Genomic DNA, 6,000 nt, shown 5'->3' on the forward strand with positions numbered 1-6,000 from the left:
CAATGCTTACTCAAGATTTCAGTATATCCTTTGACGCTTGGAGCATCTTTCGTTCCCCGGAGATGCTTAAAACTTACCTGGTCGCATTCTCCTGCTCCATCTGAGTGCCTTTTGGTCCCCATCACGGCCTCATTGTCGTTTCATCTCTCCCTTGCTTTTTTTTTTTTTTAGCTCTCGTTACAAACGTGGTTGATTTGTTCAAGGAAGAAGTTAGTCATGTCTTGTTCTTGTCTTGCACACTCAGAGCTAGGATTAAGACAGTGTCCTAAGAATGGTGGACATGGATTGGACATCACGCTCTGTTTTTCCAAGGTGGATTGCCTCCTTTTCTGGAAACTAGATAAACTTCCTTGAATATGTCACCTATTGCATTAATGTTCCTCTTTTTTGCTCTTCTTTTTCACTTAGCAAGCGAGGAATTTTGGTTAGCCTGGTTATTATGGTAGCAACCCAGATCTGTTCCCTTTTTAATAACTTGGTTTCTTTTTTCCTGGCGTACTGCATCTTTTCCTCTTTTTTTCTTTCCTTTTTTTTCTTTTTTCTAAAAAAAAAATAGTTTAAACTCCAGGGATTGTATCTGGAGGAAGCATCTCCTGAAGCGGAAGCATCAATCTGTCGATCGGCAGACGGAGCAGTTGCTAAAGAGCAATCTGTAGGAAGGTCAACGCAACCAGCGAGAGAAATTTGGAGCGGATTTGCTCAATTAGTGTGCATCAAAGCAGTTTGAGGGACTCGGGGCTGAAATCTCTGCAGAGGAAAGTGATATACTTGTCTGCAGATTAACGTGTCCGGTCGCACGCCATAAAACACTGAATTTGTAATAGAAGACCTGCAGAGGTAAAAATCTACTAATATGGAGGCCAGCTGTAATGGAGTGTGAAAAGACCTTGGAAGACTGGATTAAAAGATCGCTGCTGAAGGAGTGGTCAGATAAGAGACAGCACAGCCCTCAGCTGGACAGTGGACAGGACAAGGGCTCAGAAGAGACCCTCCCTAGTTTCTTAGGTTGTAAAGCAGAGGTCTTCAAATGTGGCCCTTTGATGACTTGTGGACTTCAACTCCCAGAATTCCTCAGCCAGGCACGCGTGCCTGGCTGAGGAATTCTGGGAGTTGAAGTCCACAAGTCATCAAAGGGCCAAGTTTGAAGACCCCTGCTGTAAAGAAGGCTGGGTAGTGTTGTGGGGGTGGGAGGAGAGAATTATATTTTCAGACTTGCAAGATTCTGTAAATGTAACTTTACAGTAAACTAGAATTAGCTCATCTGGTTATATTTTATTTTATTTTATTATTATTTTATTTTATTATTATCCTGCCTTTATTTTTTTACAAATAATTCAAGATGGCAAACATATCCACCACATCTTCCTCCTCCTGTTTTCCCCCACAACAACAACATTGTGATTGAGTTGGGGTGAGAGAGAGTGACTGGCCCAAAGTCTCCCAGTTGGCTTTCATGCCTAAGGCAGGACTAGAACTCACAGCCTTCCTGATGACTGGCCCAAAGCCGCCCAGATGACTTTCATGGCTAAGGTGGGATTAGAACTCACAGCCTTCCTGGTGACTGGCCCAAAGGCGCCCAGATGGCTTACATGCCTAAAACAGGACTAGAACTCACAGTCTCCTGGTGATTGGCCCAAACTCACCCAGTGGACTTTCATAGCTAAGATTGGACTAGAACTCACCACCTCCTGCTTTCTAGCTGGTGCCTTAACCACTACACAAAACTATCTCCCCTCCTACAAGATTCTTATCTGGTGAACTCAGCGAAGGCAACATTAGTCTTTCAAATCTGAAAGCACAATTCTCCCCCATCTCCTTAACAGCCTGAGAAACAAGAGAGGGTCTCTTCTTGCCCCACTCGCTATCTAGCTTCGGGCTATATGCTGTCTCTTATCTGACCATCCCTTGGCAGCTTCTCTCCATTCAGTCTCCCAAGGTCTTTCTCACATTCATTCCCATTGGTCTGTTCACCACCTTGTGTTAGTCATAAAAATAATCCAAAGTGACCTTAAAATAGAACAATAATATAAAATAACTCTCAGGTTAAACACATCTTTCATCACCAGGATTAATTTTCTTGCAGTGTTATAAAAGGGTTTCCTAATGCCTTCTTCTGAGATATGTTTTGGACTTCCAGGTCAAGCCAATCGTTCTCAAATTTCCGGGCGGTTCCTGTCTAACCAAGGACTAACCAGTTCAACTCTCCTTAGCTTTCTAAGATCAAGCAAGATCAGTGAGATACTGCCACCTACTTGAGAACTGAAGAGAGACACAGTTGTGCTTGAACTGCTAGGTGAGAAGGTGTCCATGGACTCAGAAGGCGATCTCAAAGAAACGAGTATGAGTTTTGGAATGAAACAGCAGAAGGTGGGCATCTGTTGGAGAAAATGCAGGAAGTTCTAGATGCAGCTGAAGCCAGCTTGATGCCTCCTCTGAGGACATGTTCTCTTTTGAAGGATCCCAAGCAAAGTGACTTCTGCTAAGCATTCCCCCTCTGTAGAGGCCAGTTCTGGTTAGGCTGGAGATGCTTGAAAAAGCTAAATAAATAATTACCTCCCACGATTCTTCCAGGTGATGAAAAGGGAAGGGCCCTGTGAGAAATGAAAAATGGCAACTCTGTCCAGCTATTTGGCATTGCCTATGATGGAAAGTAGAATAATAGAATAACAAGAGTTGGAAGGGGCCTTGGAGGTCATCTAGTTCAACCCTCTGCTCAAGCAGGAAACCCTATACCAATCCAGACAAATGGCTGTCCAGTCTCTTCTTAAAAACTTCCAGTGTTGGAGCATTCACCACTTCTGGAGGCAGGTTGTTCCACTGGTTAATTGTTCTCACTGTCAGGAAGTTTCTCCTTAGTTCTAGGTTGCTTCCCTCCTTGATTAGTTTCCATCTATTTGTTTCCTGTCCTGCCTTCAGGCACTTTGGAGACTAGCTTGACTCCCTCTTCTTTGGGGCAGCCCCTGAGATATTGGAAGACTGCTATCATGTCTCCCCTCGTCCTTCTCTTCCTTAAACTAGACATATCCAATTCCTGCAACCGTAGGGAGGAGGTGAGTAAGGAAGGAAGGGGTACCTTCCAGAGGCGTGAGAGGCAACTCAACCGAGATATCATGTGTGTGAGAAAGAGGATGAAGACAGCCTCTCCTCAATAGTTCCCAGAGCATATTGTAAATGCAGATAGTAGAGTCCTCAGTCCGATAGGATTTTGTCCATAAAGAATTAGCTTGGAAGAATTGTGGTGTGTCAATCTTGGTTTGGGGCCTGGTTTTGGGTTTGACTTTTCAGGATGAGGGGGAAAAAAGCAACAAGGAAGAACTTACGAAGACTGCAGAAAACTGTAAAGCTGCTGGAGGAAGCTATGTTTTGATCTTGTTCCTTCTAGAGAATCGTCCGAATCCCCCAGGCTTATGTAAATCAGAAATGCAATCCATATGTTGATGTTATATTCCTTGGTAGGCTTCCAAGCCATGATTTGAAATCTTCTCCCCACCCCGTTCCCTTGGGCAAACCACAGTAAAAATAAAACGTCTCCCTTCTCTGTTGCTACTCATAATTTTCCAAACCAGCATTGCAGATTCAGGATACTGACAGAGGAAAATATTTGCAGCTCAGGGTGGAACTGTGGCTTCTTTGGTGCTTTCTGAGCTTGGTGGGTTTCCTTGCAAACCTTTCACTGATGCACTGATGAGGTTGCCTAGTTTGGCAATGAAACATCTGCAAGAAGACCATCACGACCCCACAAATTCAAGATACTAATCAAGCAACACTGCTTGACAGGACGGCTGCAAACTGGACTTGGCAAACTCAGGATCATCAGAGTAAAAAGCCGGTCGTTAAGTCTGACTCTTGTCTTCAAAGCGATGGCTTTCTGCCCCAAATTTGGACCACGATATACGATGCACTGGGATTTTCAAGCGCACTTGGGTTGAATATTTCTGTCCTTCTTCCCTTCCCTTCCCTTCCCTTCCCTTCCTTTCCCTTTCCTTCCCAGCTTCTCCAATGAGCTCAGCTTCATTAACTATCCATTTCACATCCCCTGCAGTGAGAAAGGAGACCATGATCTGCCTTCTTTCTTTTTCTCCTCCTTCTTTTAGGAGTCCTTTCAAATCCCAGCCCTGCCCCAGACAATATCTCAGCCAGCTTCCCGTGTGGATCCACTCGCTACCTGATCACCCAGAGAGCTGTAATGGCTAGAATCTGCAAAATTAAGTTTCTCTCACTTTGATTTCCCCCACCCACCCACCTTTTTTTTATTTCATCAATGCAGTCGAACGAGGGAAAAAAAACCAAATCTGTCTGGGTTTTAATCCTCCAGGCCTCATTTTATCACTTTCCATGGATAAGCCACCGGTTTCAGCTGCCCTTTTCTTAACGAGGGTTCCACCTGTCAGGATCAGATCAATTGTTTTTCTTTATGATTCACATAGGAGAGTGAGCGTGAGCTGCCCAAATTAAAACACAAGCAGCTCTTGATGTCTTTATTCTTCCGGGTATTCAAAACACCATCGGGGATTTTTACACAGACACACAGAAGCCACCATAACAGGATCACCGAGTTGGAAGGGATCCGGGAGGTCTTCTAGTCCAACCCCCTGCTCAAGCAGGAGCCATCCTCCTGGCCTGGATTAGTTTGATCCAAAGCCTTTTGAGAAACCGTTGCAGATGGTATTTGAAGCTCTTCTCGTTTAGAGTTGAAAACTGGCTGTGTCTGCTCAGATGGGGGGGGGGGAAGGCTGCCTCCCACGTCTTTCATCCCCGTAGGGAAAGTTGGAGTGATTAATATGCAAAGTTGGCTCCTTGACAGGATTGTGAATTGCAAGACCATCTGTCGGATTGCTCTGCGAAACCTCCCCCCCCCCAGGATGGCTGTTCGGGGGGGGGCAGAGGGGCTGTCTCCCGATTCTATGCATCCAGCTAACAGGAATGGTCCAGTTGGCGCACCCGGCTTAGAAAAACACACCCATCTCATTTATTGATAATTCTATTTATCCAGGGGATGGGCATCTTTACATGAATGTATGCAAAGGTAGTGCTCGGCTTATAACAGGTCATTTGGTGACGTTTGAAGTTACAACAGCGCTGAAAAAAAGGGACTTATGGCCGTTTTTTTCATGCACACCAACTGCAGTGATTCGCGGCAGTTTTTAAGTGGTTGTTAAGCAAACCCGGCTTTTTCCATCGACTTTGCTTGTCAGGAACCCACCTGGGAAGGTCACAAATGGGGAATCACGTGATCCCAGGACAATGCAACCATCAAAAATACATGCCAGTTTCCAAGCATCTGAATTTTGATCACGTGACCACAACGGTCACAAGTTCCAATATCTCAGGCCCCAAAGAAGAGGGAGTCAAGCTATTCTCCAAAGCGCCTGAAGGCAGGACAAGAAGCAGCAGATGGAAACTAATCAAGGAGAGAAGCAACCTGGAACTAAGGAGAAACTTCCTGACAGTGAGAACAATTAACCAATGGAACAACCTGCCTCCAGAAGCGGTGAATGCTCCAACACTGGAAGTTTTTAAGAAGAGGCTGGACAGCCATTTGTCTGATATAGTGTAGGGTTTCCTGCCTAAGCAGGGGGTTGGACTAGATGACCTGTAAGGTCCCTTCCAACTCTGTTATTCTGTTCAGTGTTCCAATATCTCAGGGGCTGCCACAAAGAAGAGGGAGTCAAGCTATTCTCCAAAGCACTGAAAGCTGAACAAAAAGCAACAGATGGAAACTAATCATTATTAACTATTATTATTATTATTATTATTCAGAAACCTGTCAGAAGTCATTTTTTCCCCCAGCATCGTTGTAACTTCAGATGGTCACTGAGCAAATAGCTGTAAAGTCGAGGACTCTCTGTACAGAACGGCGAAGGAAGAATTTTCCATTTTTGCTGGAGCAAAGAAGAGAGAGAGAGAAAAAAAAAGCCATCAAGCTCCATCAGAGGCTGGCCAGCCAGCTTTTACATGGGAAACAGAAGAATGATTCATTTCCTTTCCAACTGTTGAGCT

The sequence above is a fragment of the Crotalus tigris genome, unplaced genomic scaffold (assembly GCF_016545835.1).
Source record: "Crotalus tigris isolate CLP2741 ecotype Arizona unplaced genomic scaffold, ASM1654583v1 scf7180000019173.45859301935:6455823, whole genome shotgun sequence".
Lineage (NCBI taxonomy): Eukaryota > Metazoa > Chordata > Lepidosauria > Squamata > Viperidae > Crotalus > Crotalus tigris.